Genomic DNA, 16,227 nt, shown 5'->3' on the forward strand with positions numbered 1-16,227 from the left:
TACTTGATGGACGGGTCAGATTCTGCCTCTTCTACTATTTCATGTAGTCTTCTAATGGCGTCCTCTGTGGATCTATTTGCCTTAAAGCCAAATTGATCCTCCGAAGACTAGTCCGAGCTGTTTAGAATGTTGGATATTCTTTGAATCACAAGCCTCTCGAGTGTCTTCCCCGCTATGGGGAGTAGACATACGGGTCTATATGATTTAATCTCGTTCTCGGGTTTTTCAACCCCTTTGAGCAACGTGATTAGCATTCCACTTTTCTATCTTCTGGGGAACACTCCACATTTTAAGCAGGCGTTGAAAAGTCGCGTCAGTTGCTGGTGTAATGGTTTTGCATTAACAAGCATTTCTGACTCTATTCTATCTTTGCCTGGTGATTTCCCTGCCTTATTCGCTTTAAGGACCATTTCAACTTCCCTTGTTGCGTCGCCAGTTACTGGAACCTCCCGCATATCTCTACGAATCTTTGCATGTGCATCATTTTCGCAGCTTGGATCGTCATCAGACATTAATTCTTCTAGTAGAGCCATGCTTGTTTCTTTCCAGTCTTTTGTAACTGAACCATTACGGTTAACCGTGCACATCGCTTTTGAGATTCTGACTTTATTGGATGCTTGTTTGTATGGATACGCCCAAGCATTCTTTTCGCTTTCAATAGTGCAGAAGTCTCGCCAGCCATTGCTTTTGGCTCTTTTAATAGCCGTTGCATATTCGGAATTCATTTGACTCAATTTTTCAAGTGATCTCTGGAGGGTTTTCCTTTGTTTTATATTCTGTCCTTCCTTGTCTTTCAGAGCAGCGAATTTGCGTTGTCTTTGTATCGCTCGCTTCTTACTTCGCAAATCAGGATTCCACCAGGGTTGAAAGCGCGTTCTTCTCATTTTTGATGGAATAGAGTCCTTTACTGTCCTTATTAGAACCTCTTCAAATTTTGAAACATATGTTTCAATGTCTTTAGGGGTTTCTAAGAGGAGCTTAGATAGGTTCTCTTTCTCGAATTTACAAAGTCTCCCGAATTTCTCCTAATCAGCTTTTCTCATATTAAACCTTGGTTTTAATGTTTCTTCAGTTCGTATGAGTCTGGCTGGCTGTGAGGCAAAATCCAGTTCGATCACTATGGGCCTGTGGTCACTGGTGGTCCAATATTTCACCGCCCAGCTAGCCAAGAGGTTTGACAGATTTGATGTATGTAAAGTTACATCGATGTCCGTCTCACCCCCTGTACTACGGCACGTTGGAAGTTGGTCCCTCCTGTTGGCCACAATTAGCCCGTATTGGTCTATAAATTCTTCAATGACTGTTCCATTCTTGTCCTGTGTATTAGACCAGATCTTTGATTTGGCATTTGCGTCCATTCCAACTAAGACTCTTTTGCCTTTCAATTGCTTGAGAGTCTCAGCTAGTTTGTCAAGATAGGTCTTCCTGCTGTGGCTGAACTGGCAGTAGATGCTTATGAAATAAATTTCACCAAAGGCTCCGACTACTTGTGCACAAACACAGTGGAAGTCACACAGATTAGAAATCTTGGTAGCAGTGACTTTGTGCGGATTGTAAAGTATCGCAGCTTGAATCTTTTCGCCTTTTTTGGCTCCATGAATAGCTGTGATGCTTGCCATACCTGAAGTCGCGTTATTCCGGTGATATGGTTCTTGCACCAGTGCCACCTGTATGTTAAGATTTCTGTCTGTCATGATTTCTCCCAGCTCATCGTTGGCTACTTGCCTTTTGTTGAGGTTCAATTGTATGATCCTCAGATTCAGGCCCAGTTCAGGGTTTTGTTGTGCGTTCAAGTTGAACCTCTTAACTGGTGGGCAATCGTCTTTGCTTTCGTCAAGATTGTTTGGTTGCGAAGGAAACTGAGTTGACGCCGGAGTATTAGAACAGTGCTCTGATTTCTCAACGGTCGCCTCTTGCTTACGTTTCCTCGCCTTTTTATACCTAGAATGGTTGACCATATCGCTTTCGAGGTACAACGCAATGTCTAGTTATATATTTCCTCCTTTGGGATCGCTGCTGGCGATTCTGGAGGGTGGCTTTCGATTTTTAGTTCTGGCGTTAACGTGTGCGTTCAAATTAAGCGAGTGGCGTTCGAGTGCGAGCAATGAGTATATTTGTGTGTGTTGACTTGAGCTTCGTTCGTTACCTTGTCGGGTTTCTCCATGGTTTCCCATGGCTCTTATATTTACAATTGATTGATTGAACTAATTATTTTCCTAGCTTTTTAATCTATTATTAGATTATTTAATTATTTTGATTTTATTTCTTTTGATTTGATTTAATAATTTTAAATCTATAATTTTAAATCTATAATCTCTAATTCTTTCTTATTTTTAATTTTTAATTGATTTTTGATTGGTAACTTTTCTTAATCCTATTTTTATACTACGGCTTATATTACTGCTTAAATTATTGTTAATTGCTTAAGAACTAATTTGATTATAATATAACTTAAAACTACTTACGAGTGTACCAGCGTGTTTATCTTTCACGTTGGGTTTGATATTAATCAAACCTCGTTTTGGTCAGGTCAGGGTTAGGTGTTTGACGAATTGCAACCAAAGTAGCATTTGAGTGAGCATGCCGGTTTTTCGCCTTTTCTATCATCTTGGCCTGTGTTCACCATTAGCAGCACTGGATCTGATGGACATTTAGTGCATGGTTTTCGCTTTCAAAGGGAGATGACAGCCACTAATTTCGCTTTCAAATGTAAAATTGTTTTAGCTATTAGGGCTTAAGCAATTCCTTAGCAGGAAGGATGCTGCCCTTCTGTGGAAATATTTTTCCTAAGGGTTTCGGCATCCGTAGTGCGTTCTAGTCATCGAGAGTTACTCGGCCCAATGGACTGTTCTCTCGCACAATGATGTCAGGCCTTACTCCAGGAGCTCGAGGCAAAGAACTTTGGGTGGCTCCTATGACCACGGCCGCGACTCTTTACCCACAGTAGTGGCACCTACTAATTGCCAGTTGATAGGAAGTAATTTCTTATCTACCCGAATTAAATTCGGATTGCCGGGACCATTGGTCCTCTGCAACTAGCTCCCGGAGCGGTCTCCCGTCCTCTAAGAGGGCGCGCGATACCACAATCCTAAGAGATTTCCCCTCAAGTGACTCCCGGATTTTGGCTTTTCTGGGCTCGAGTTGAGCTCTTGGGGTGTGGTAGACTCCGCGTTGAATGTTTGGGCGTTTACGGGCCGCACCTCACCACGTGTTGTTATGGTCCGTGTTGTTTATTTTTGTTTGGCCGATTGGCCTTTTGCCCTAGGGGCGAGCGTTGTGTGTTTTGCCTACTGTTTCTTTACAGAAACAGCGTTTTCAGCCCCGCCACTTAAAGGTACACACATCCGCACTTGTGATTGCAAACATCATTGCAAATATCATCTTCGTTCAAATATACATTGCATTCACTTCGGGTCGACTAGCATTAGTTGCTTGTCGAGGGCAATCGGTGACGCATTTTGTACTTCAGCATTTGCATTTGCATATGCCCGTACAGAAAAGAGAAGTTTACGACGTTCTCTCCCAAAACAACGAATTGTTTGTTTGAGAAGTCTCCGTTCTCTGTTGAGGAAGACAATTACTGTCCGCCACTTTGACAAAAGATTTTTGCACAGAGTGACCTGGCCAGCCTCGCGGCTGGCCATATGGTGCACTATGTGCATCATCTATGTTTTTGCTAAGCGGATTATAATCGAGCTTCCTGAGAGCGCCGTGATTGCAACTGCCTGCAGAAAGAACAACTTGTCCACGTCGCTGAAGTCCGGCTCATTGTGGTAAACAGAGGTAAACAAGTTACGGAAGGATTCCTAGTCCTTCTGCTCTCCGCTGAATGGCTGGATCTCAGTGCGGTGCAGTCGTGCAAATCGTCGGCCGGAGACGGTGTTGTGAGCGGCGGCGCCGTCGAAGTTGTCACCCCGTTGGGCGTCCGGCAAGAGCCGCTTGTGGAGGTCATTAAGAGTGCCCTGAGCTCGAGCGTAAAAGCTCTCTGCCTTCTCGTAGGCGTCACTGCTGAGGAGCCGGTGATCGCTGCGTTTCCGTCGTCAGTGGTGAGCAGCTGCACGTGATTCGCCGAGAAATTGTTCCAGTAGCCCTCCAGGAGGTTGTACCGGCTGTTGAAGGTGATGAAGTTATATACTTTGATAGTTTTGGTGATCTTCAACCTCCTTTAGATTTATTACTCTATCTCAAAGTCAAAAGAGTCAAATATAACTATATGAGATATCAAGATTTCAATACCTATAACTGCGAATATCTTTGCCTAAAATTTCTTTCGAATTAACTATAAATAGATGTAATGAATAAGAAAACAGTCATTTAATAAAAAACTCTGATGGAGAACACACTATCGTTGAGTCTATCAGGAAATTCATCAGTTCTTGAAGCAAATTATTTTCCACCAATAGAGCTGTCGCCTAATAAAAAATATGTATTAGGCTTAGTGGAGCTATTACTATTTAATTCAATACCAAATATTGACGTTGGTAATAATAAATTTAACGTTGACGAACACGAAATCGTTTTACCGACAGGTAGCTATGAGATAGAAGATATTGAGAGTTTTTTACAAGAACCGCTAACGCTCAATGAAATATCAATTACTTTAAAACCAAACAATAATATTCCACGTAGTGTTATTCAGTGTAGTCATAAAATAAATTTCAAACCAAAAGATTCTATTGGTTCAATTTTAGGCTATACTAGACGAGAGCTATCTGCAAACGAAACTCATAGCTCTGATTTACCTGTAACTATACTCAAAGTGAACGCTTTACACGTAGACTGTAATATTACTACAGGTTCTTATATAAACGAACGTAAAGTGCATACTATACATGAATTTTTTCCAGCAGTACCACCAGGATATAAAATCATTGAAGTCGCCGTGAGAAGTATTAATCATTGAGAAATACGTATTGTTGATCAAGACGGAAACATAGTTAATTTTCGAGGAGATGTCATCACAGTACGTATTCACACCAAAGTAATATCGTGATGGGAATCATATTTAACAACAATAAAATTGGACGAGGATATATGAATAGACTCAATGTCAGTCAACGATCAGTCGACCGAGAGCTACCGCAGCGTCAGAACATTCAATTCCTGAAAAGTCTAGGACTAAAATTAATAGAAAATACATCAGCTGGCGCAAAGTATCGTGTTTATCAGTGTGTTGGTTACAACAAAATGGACGAAATTCTAAATATTCATTCAGGTGTCACTTTCGATGAGTCGATAGCTCATTACGAAGTTCATGTGCATCAACCTTATTCATTATTACATTTCAATAATAATGATGAAGTTCGTATCTCAATTCAATATCAAGATTTATCCATACTTCCATCTCGCAGTATGATTCATGTTTGCGGTAGATTAACTGAGGAGAATGGAAATATAGCACTTAAAACTACGTTAGTTAATAATGCTATATGTCATTTGTTCGAGGAGATACGATACGAGATAAATGCTATTGAAATAGATAAAGTAAAAAATGTTGGCTGGACAAGCCTTATGAAGAACTCGCTATCACTCAATCCGAGTCAAAGTTTAATAGCTGAAAATGCTGGTTGGACTAGTGACAAAGAAATATCACTTACAAATGACGAAGGCTAATCGATGTTACTATACCCCTCAGTATGCTGCTTGAATTTGCTGAAGATTATGGAGAAATAATTTGAATGCTACCATAACTACACCTACCAATACAAATGGAGTAATTACTTATGAAAAAATTAAAATCACTCTAAATAAAATTGAATTGTTAATGCTCTATGTAGTAGCAGCTGATAGAGAAAAAATTAAATTACTTAATCAAATTAGTCGTGATAGAGCGATCACTATGAGTTATCGCAGTTGGGAGTTATATGAGTATCTAAAATTACCTCACACATCTAAACATGTTTGGAGTATGAAGACATCCAATCAATTAGAAAAACCACGTTTCGTTATTTTAGCCTTTCAAATACAACGAAAAAATGAAGTAGCCACTTCTGCTAATCACTTTGACCATTGTAACATTTGCGATGTTAAATTATTTATAAACTCTCAATTCTATCCATATAGAAATCTTAATTTAAACATTAATCAAAACCAATATGCAGTACTTAATGATATGTACACTAACTTTCAAAGCGCATATTATGGAAAAGAAAATGAACCATTGCTTAGTAAAATAAATTTCATTGAAAAATTACCGTTAATCGTGATAGATTGTTCGAAACAAAATGAATCCATCAAAAGTACTCCTGCAGACGTCCATCTAGAGTTTGACATGAGGGAAGATTTTTCTGATAATACTGCAGCCTATTGTTTAATTCTACAAGATCAAATTGTACAGTATAATCCAATCAGCGGTGATGTGAAGAAATTAGTTCAATATAAATAAATTGTAATTAATACAATCAAATATAAGCTAAATAAATTAAAATGTGTAACATACAGTACATAACGTTGAATTTTGTGAATAAAAGTATTTAATTTTAAATATATGTCTTTACTTAATACCTAATTATAACAGCATATGTAACTCTCTCTCTCTCTCCCTCTCTCTCTCTCTATCTCTCTATTTAAAAAAAAATAAAGCATTTTATTTATTTTAATTTATTTTTGCTAGGTGATAATTCGCGCGAGGCGAGTTTGTCCCGTAGGAAGGCTCTCTTAACAGCCGAGCGGCCTTGGACTCGGGCGGTAGTCAGGCTTTCGGGCACCCCGGCCCGTTCGCGTTTCAATAATAAATTTACGTTAATTATAAGTTGACACTCAATATCGTTCTTGTAAAATAAATAATTAAACGTTTATAACGTCCTTTGGTTATTTGTTTTAAGTAAAATCGTAATAGCTACTCTCTCCGATATAGCGGGGAAGCATATGAATACACTTAAACTTGTTTTACAATCATAATATTTATTCTAATTTCTTTCGCAACATAAGTAGGTTAAACAAAATAGAGTGGTATACATATAAATTCGCAGACGCGTAATTTTCGACTCGCGCTGTCTATTATTTCTTTAAGTTACATAAAAAGTATTACTCACTTTGTATTAATATCGTAAATATTGATCGTCCAAAATATTATTTGGTTTGTGATGTGGCCAATCACTTTTTCTTTGTATCTGATCAGATCGACTGGTCCAATATATTTTTATCCAATAGCGTAGCAATACCCAAAAAAAATGATAATTCCTATGATTTCGTTTACACGAGATTATTAAAACAATTGAATTCGACACTTAATCGATACTTGAACAATTATATTCTCAAACTTCTATTATAGTTCTTAACTTCAAGTAGGAAAAACGTAGGCTTCTTTAGTCGAGCGCTCGCTCCTAACTGACTAATTCTCCCCGCTCTGCTTTCGCTGGTTTATTATATAGCCTTTGTCCTTAGCATGCCGTCTCTTTCCGAAGCGTATACGCTTCGGATGTTTACGCTTCTCGTGGCGGGTCGTCTTACCTAGCTAAGCACGCGGACTACAGCGTGCAGTCCCAGCATGCTGGCTCAGCGTGAATCAGCCTCCGCCGCACATTCCCACCGAGTCGCGCACATGAGTAGCGTCAGCTATACTATGTCCGAACGGAAGTCTCGGGTCCGAAGTATTATTAAACAAAATACAATTATAATGCAATGAAGCGTCACGTAACAATTTTATTTTGTCTTCTTTCTTCGTATGCGTTCCTACTACCTTGAGGGGGCGAGTTGGCTTTCTCGTTGTCGGTTCAGCCGGAATCACAATTATTTTACGCTGAAAATCCTCTTGATTAGTGGCTTCTTCGGCACAGTTCTCTGTAAAATATTAAAATATTAATTAATTTTAATTAAAATAAACGTATAAAATATATAAATTTTATAGTAAATAGAAGTGTTCTTTTACCTTAGTAGACCAATCCATTGCCTCATCTTGATGTAAAATTTCTAGCGAAGGCATCGATGATGTCGCAGATACAGATGTAGCAGATGTGGTAGACGCAGACGCAGACGTAGACGTTGCAGACGCAGACCACGTAGCCGACGATGACAACGTCACCGATCCTGAAGAACGAATTTGCTGGAACTATTCTTTTTTGTATTTTGTCCACTAATTCATCCTACTCCGTCTTGACCAGCTTGGCTTTTCTGTTCCACTTTAATTGTTAGAATTTTTCTTGTTTCTTTCTCATGATTTGTGCGCGCTTCTGGCGACAAAGCTGCGCCCTCACTCGTTCTTCTACAGTCTTCTCAATTTGATAGGCTAATTACTGCTCGATCAGCCTTTCGGTCAATAATTCTTTGATCCACTGCAAAATAAAAAATCTGTATAAGTTCATGTAATAATAATAATAAACTTACTTTACGAACAACCACAATCATCTGTGTAAGTTGGGCAACGTACTGTGTATTGTCTGCATACCTGAGTAACTGAAAATAAATGAATAAATGGTTAAATATTAAATATTAAATAATATAAAAAAATGAACTTACTGCGTTTAAAAGCACAATGAGCAGCCGATACAGCAGCTCACGCGGGATAGCATTAGTATTTTATAAATTATAAAATAAAAATTATTAAAATTATATACGTACATATATTGCAACGGTATCAATTCGATCAATCGATACGTTCGCGGTTCGGTAGCACTCGCGATGCTAGAACTAATGTCTAAGAGAGACAGAGGAGATGCGCGAGAGTTTAATTTTTCAGTTAAGCCTCAGCTGTTGCTTGTAAGAGTACCGCCAAATTACTTTCTACTGTGTTTTGCCGTTTTGCCAATCAAAAGTTGTTTACTGGGATTTTTTGATACGTGTGCGCGTGATCGTATAGTATTCACAGCAGCAGCAAGCGAGCAGCAGCATTAAGCGCAGCAACAGCCAGTTTGCAGCGAGGAGAACCAACACAATCGTTCCTGGGAAGGAAGTTGTTGGACAACTATAATTTGCTTCAACAATTACGCCTGATCACCGTAATTGCACTGCAGAATAGGATTAACAACTTGTTACAATAACACGGGGAGAGAGAGAGAGAGAGAGAAAGCACACACTTACTGCTATAGCAACACATCCCCAAGTTAAAACTAAAGACAGAATGCGCTCCCCTCCTCCGCACGCTGGGGCCCTATACCAAATATATGTGTGTGTATCTAATATACACAATAAGCATCCTCTAAGGTTCATGTAGCATTGGCTCTAGTGGTAGAGCGCTAGACCAACCCAGAAGACGCCGGTTCGATTCTCCGATCTGTCTCTTCATTTCATTTTCAATATAGCAAGTAAATTATCAATCATATTTATAACTTTTTTAAAATACATTTAATTAAATTAGACAGAGTCCCTCGGGACTAGGAGCTCTAGGAACCTTCCTCAATATAAAATCCTTCCTCAGTAAATTATAAGTAATGATTAACATTAATAATAATTAACATGGAAGGGTTAGACCAGGGAACCATATTCATATTTTTTTTATGAAAATCTGGCTCATTTCCTACAAAAAAGTAACAGAGACCATTTTCGCTAAAATGAAAAATAAAAAAGTTATAATTTATTGAAAATTTTCAAAAATTAAAAAACTTCCCAAGATCTTTTACAAACATTCAAAAAAATCGCTCAAAGGAATTCGAAAAAATTCACACTTGTGTTTTGATGAATTTCAAGCAATTTTGTTCCTTAAATTTTTTTTCCAAAGTCATTTCCTTCTGAGTAAAAAAATCGCAAAGTTTTTTATTTTTGAAAATTTTCAAAAAATCATAACTTTATTATTTTTCATTTTAGCGAAAATGGTCTCTGTTACTTTTTTGTAGGAAATGAGCCAGATTTTCACAAAAAAAAATTAAATATTAATTTTTTTAACATTTATTACTAAAAATTTGAAAAATAAAATTTTTTGTTTACGAGTTTGTCTCTTGTAGCCGCCATATTTGAGCTGCCATGTTGGATTTTGCAAAGGCGCACACAGCATCAGAAAGTAGATATCCTAAGCTTTAAAATGAGTCGTTGCACGATCTTTTTGATCACATCAAATTTTGGACACAGCAGTGATCCGGTTGACATGGATCGTCCCATATATATATTTACACATACCTGAATTACGTAATTTTTCAATGATTGAGTAAATTTCATTCATATTACTAGGTTTACCACCTGCTTATTTAGCTATAAGTAATCTTAGTCTATCAACAAGCTCATTCACATCATCCCAGTAAACAAAGTCAAACGACATTTCTTTTCTTGCGACTTTGTAACGAGGTCTATGATCACTTTCACCAATGGACTTACGTTTCTTAGCACTACCGTTGCCGAGAGGTAACGTAGGACCAATATAATTTTTGAATTTTTTACATATTTATTTCGATATTCTCCATTTGAGTAACATCGCTTCTGGTGTGCATTAGTGTTTTCAAGAATTTTTATATAATTTTCTTCATAAGCTAATTAATTTATCTAATGAGCTAATTAATTTAGGATTGGATTCTTTATGAAAAAGAAGTTCCATTAAACGAAAAGTCTTGGTGTATCTTTCATCATTCACTATAATTTTATCACTTTCGAAATAAATAGAAGAATTACTAATTACGTACTCATTTTTCTTTAGACGGACATCAAATGGTTTTTCTAGATCATTTTTTACATCAGACTTGCATAATAGTCAAATATAATTTCCTGAAATTGTATCGCCGAGCGGTTGCGATAAATACATTTTATCTAAATTTATAGTAGCAGTATATATACAGGGTGGCCCATTTTAAGTGATCCACTCAGATATCTAGATTGGAGTGAGTTTTATCGAAAAAAGTTTCAGACAAAAGTTACTCAACTTTGAGGGGGCCATGTTTCTATGACCTTGGATTTGACCTTGGAGGTCATGTTCAAGGTCATTTCAAGGTCAACTTTGTTTTTTTAAATAGGAACCCCCATTTTTGACCCCGGATTCGGAAAGAGCGGGAAATTTTACGTCCAAAACGGTATTTTTAAATTTTTTTTCATGGCCTTGAGAAGGTCGATTTAAGGTCAAATGCTTGAAAAACTGTATAAAAGCGTTTTTTTAATTTTTAAGATATCGAAAAATGACCTCTACAAAATTTGTTCAGAACAGAGTGGGCCACCCAATGCACCAAAAACCTTTGACCTTTAACCTCATTTTGAAGGTCATTTCAAGGTCGAAGTGTTTTTTGTAATGGAAATCCCTCTTTTTAACCCCGGATACGCACATAGCGCGAAATCCGACGTTTGGATAAGGTATTGTGTTGAGTTCCGCGCTATGTGCGAATCCGGGGTCAAAAAGAGGGGTTTCCATTACAAAAAACACTTCGACCTTGAAATGACCTTCAAAATGAGGTTAAAGGTCAAAGGTTTTTGATGCATTGGGTGGCCCACTCTATTCTGAACAAATTTTGTAGAGGTCATTTTTCGATATCTTAAAAATTAAAAAAACGCTTTTAGGCAGTTTTTCAAGCATTTGACCTTAAATCGACCTTCTCTAGGCCATGAAAAAAAATTTAAAAATACAGTTTTGGACGTAAAATTTCCCGCTCTTTCCGAATCCGGGGTCAAAAATGGGGGTTCCTATTTAAAAAAACAAAGTTGACCTTGAAATGACCTTGAACATGACCTCCAAGGTCAAATCCAAGGTCATAGAAACATGGCCCCCTCAAAGTTGAGTAACTTTTGTCTGAAACTTTTTTCGATAAAACTCACTCCAATCTAGATATCTGAGTGGATCACTTAAAATGGGCCACCCTGTAGATTCAATATCAGTAGATTTATCAGTGTTATCATCAGCACCAATAGCAGATTCAAATGTAGTAATGAACGGTTGTAGAGTAGTATAAATCTTATTTGTAGTACTATTGAAGTATGGATTCCTTTTAGAAGTGTTTGCTTTTGACTTGAATATTTTTTAAAAAGCGACTGAATATTTTTTCATTGACAATTCGATAGTAGTAGCAGTAGTAGCAGTAGTAGCAGTAGTATTAGTTTTCTCAACAGCTGTCTCTACAAGCTTCTTCAATGGATCAACAACTGGTTTAAGTGTTTCATTCAAAGTTTTTTCTAAATCTGCTTTTCCATGTTTTAATAGCTGATATTTACGTCTAATTGCATCACGAGCCTAAGTTAATTATTGAAGTACTATCTTTTCTCGTTCAAAATCTACCATACTATTAATAGTTGTATTGATAAAAGAGAAATAACGCTCCATCACTTACTCTACGATATTTATAGCAAACTAATCAAATCCTTTTCTATATCTTTTATAATTTAGTGGTCTCTCTCTATTTCTAAGTAAAAATCCGTGATTATCATCTCTCCAACATTAGGAAAAAATCTTTTTAAAGTATACAAAAGGCATGTCTGAGTTAACGTGATCATTATAAATATATTTGATATTAACATCGACTTGTCGAAATAAAATTAGTCAATTCACGTTATCTTTCATAAAATGCTTTGGAATTCGTACATAAGATTGACAAAGGTAAAAGCTATCTACTTCTTTATGTATTCCCATACAAAAAAATACTTTTACCTTATCTTATTTCGCGGTTGCAAACGTCTTTTTATCCGCGACGGTAATCCAAATTGCAATTAGCGCTGTTTCTCCGCGATCAGATTACGCTTAGACGACGAGACAAAACATGACGATGGAGATACTGCATCAAGCGCTTTCATTGAAAAGCATCGGCGTTGATGGCTCAGTGTACAGGTTGGCCCCTTTACGTTTCGAGTCTTATATGAAATAAGCGCGTTTCGCACCGTCCTTGGCCCAATAGGGGTCCAAAAAGCTGCATCCTGTAACCTTCAGGTAACTTCCTGTTTAGGACCAGGGGCAAAAGTCGTCGATAGTCACCACGTGCCCATTATAGGGAACGTAAATTTGCCATTTTATCTGGAAGAAGGTAGGCACGTCGTTGATGCACTCATTCTTAGGGATGCAGACACTGAATGCATCCTAAACGACGATTTTATTCGCTCCTTCTCAGAACCTGGACGTGGAGGAAAACACACTGAGAGTTGAAGGTAGCGAAGACCCCATCCTAGCAATTCTTTCGTCCCTCGGGACTGCTGAGATAACATCGTTCACCTCGCTCGGGATCGAAGAGGTCTCCAATAACGAACGCCAGGAATTAGAGCAGATCATGTACAAACTCCTTTCTGAATCAGCTAGACTGCACCAACTGGATTCAACACGACATCGACGTTGGTGATATGCACTTCGTGAAACAAAAATACTATTCAATCTCACATAAAGTAGAGCTGGATATGCACGAGCAAGTCCATAAGATGCTCAGCATGGGTGTAATCCGCAAGTCTACCAGTGGATGATCGAGTCTCATCGTGATGATCTGGAAATTTGATGGCTTGTACCGTTTCTGTATCGACTTTCCGAAGATGAATACGTTGACGTATGTTTGCGCTTATCCAATGCCATATATTGGTGTGATTCTACGCAAGATTCAACACGCCAAGTACATTAGTGCGCTAGATATGCCATGCCTTTTGGCAAGTTCCTCTTACGGAGAGAGCCATCTTAATCACCGCATTCACTGTTCTCGGAATGGGCCTGTTCGAGTTTGTTCGAATGCCCTTTGGACTTACGAGTGCCCCCGCTAAATTACAGATGCTGATTGATAAAATAGTCACATCTGAATTCATCCATTTGCTTTTGCGTAACTGGTAAATGTTTGTTACTAAATAACAATATCATACAGCACACCAAGGTCCGCAGCGGTGGCATCTCTTATTTTTCAAGAGGGCGAAAGTTATTTTTTTCTTGAATTTTTGTCTCGAAAGAAATACAATTTTAATCCAATCGACTATTGATGGAAGAGGTCTTTTTCCTAACTATAAAATAGCAAGAAAAGGAACCTTATTTGATTATAATTATTGGGATGATCCAAACGAGCTCGTTGATCGATTGAGATTGCTGATCGCTGGACAAACCGCCGGTAATTGTAGTCATGTTAATAAAATTCATTCAATTATTAAAGAATTACGTGAGGCTGATTATATATATTAAGAGAATCCTAAATATTCCTCAGTAATGAAATGAGTGTTGATGTATTTGGACGTATATTCAATAAAAAGGAGAGTAATCGAGGTCCTCCTGGTGTAGGGTATAAAATCACTAAAGACGGACAATACGACGCGAATGACAAAAGAATTTGTAATATAGCTGATCCTCAGGAGAGTTACGATGCTGAAAACTTAATAACGTTGCAAAAAACTAGAGAAGCTAACGTCACTATGCTTGCGAGTGCGATGAATAATCTTAGAAAATCTTTAAATACAATAAGATTAGAATTACTGGTGTATCGAGAAGCAATTAAACATTTACAAGAAAATAATAATAATAATTATAATAATAATAATAATAATAAGAAATAAGAACAAAAACTTAAAGATTATACCGTTTGACTTTATGCACCATTTTTAACAAATATATTGAAAATGAAACATCAAAGAGTAGTGGATGGGTTATTCAAACCAGCACGTTGAAACTTTTCTCGTCGAAAAGTCGATATACGCGAAATAGGTGAAACATGGCAAGCTGATCTTGTTGAGATGCAAGACTATTCTAGAGAGAATAAAGGTTTTCGCTATCTATTAACTATTATAGATACGTTCTCTAAATGTGCTTGGGAAGTTCCAGTAAAACAGAAAACTACTACAGATGTCACTAATGCAATGGAGTCTGTATTAAAAAAAGGACACATTCCTAAAAATCTGCAAGTGGATAGAGACAAAGAGTTTTACAATACAAATTTTCAAAGTCTAATGAAAAATATGAAATAAACCTTTATTCTACTTATAGCGATCTTAAAGCATCAATTTGTGAACGTTTCAATCGAACACTCAAAAATATTATATGGAAGAAATTCAGTTTAATAGGAAATTATAATTGGATTGACTTTCTCCCTAGTTTAATAGAATCTTATAATAATTGAAAACATCGTACAATAAATATGAAGCCTAAAGTCGTGACTAAAGAAAATAAAATGCATGTCTTGACACGATTCTCTTACGACCATCGTCTTTTCAAAAAACCGAAATTTCAGGTAGAAGATAAAGTGCGACTGAGCAAGTCTAAACACGTTTTTGAAAAAGGATATATGCCTAATTGGTCTACAGAAATTTTTACTATTCATCGTATTTCGAGAACTAAACTTGTAACATATCACCAACTAGATTACCAAGAATATCCCATTGTTGGTGAGTTTTATGAGCAAGAACTACAGAAAGTTATGTATCCTAATATCTATCTTATAGAAAAAATTCTCAGAAGACGGGGTAATGAAGTCTTCGTAAAATGGCTCTGCTTTGTTAATACTCACAATTCTTGGATAAATAAGGAGACTATACGAGTAAGTCAATGAATTACAAATATAAATTTATATGTATCTAGCTTATATTGAAATAAATAGTGTAGTTTTCATTTATAAATATTACATTGTTCTTTTTTATTTTAAGGATAAGAGCCCTAACCTTCGTTTTTACCTGTGAGGTACTTCCATTTTTAACTTCGTCACTAGTGAGTTCATTAAGACAAGTCGAAACCTGCTTTAATAGAAAAAATAATAACTCATTTACCTCTCCAGAAAATAAATTTATATAATACAATCTCTATTGACATATAAGAAGATATAAAAATACATTTTAAATAATAAATTTAAAGCGATCACATCCATGATATTGAATAAATAATACATACGAGTATTTTTGAACTCTGTCGGATAGATCAATAAAAAGATCATAATGATAAATTATCTCTCTTGAAATTCGGTCCGGTAGAACAATTTCGAACTCACAATCGAGTTCAAGAATAATTCGAGATTCATCTTGCCTCATGTATGTTATTAGATAATTCTGATCTTCATGCAATTCATAATGACTCTTTTCAGTAAGTTATGTTGAAAAGCTTCATTCCAATGTTATTCAACATTTCATAATTCATCTTGCTGTAGGTAAAGATATCTAGAATATTACGTCTTTTTCTACTACTACTACTACTACTCACTGTCACTGCTACTGCTGCTGCTGCTGCTGTTGCTGCTGCTGCTATAACAGCTACTACTCGATTCTTGAGACAGAATGAAGCTCTTCGAATCCACAGCTCTACTTTGGTTTTCGAACCGCCACAACTGCCTCCTTCTACTTTGAATCAGATTTCCATTTTATTTAACATATACTCGTATATAGTATGATGATTTTCTAATATAGGACCAAGCATTCGATTCATCATTAATATACGTTTCTTGAATAATA

Source organism: Phymastichus coffea, unplaced genomic scaffold, assembly GCF_024137745.1.
Source record: "Phymastichus coffea isolate CEN01 unplaced genomic scaffold, Cenicafe_Pcof_1.1 PCOF00022, whole genome shotgun sequence".
Taxonomy (NCBI): Eukaryota; Metazoa; Arthropoda; class Insecta; order Hymenoptera; family Eulophidae; genus Phymastichus; species Phymastichus coffea.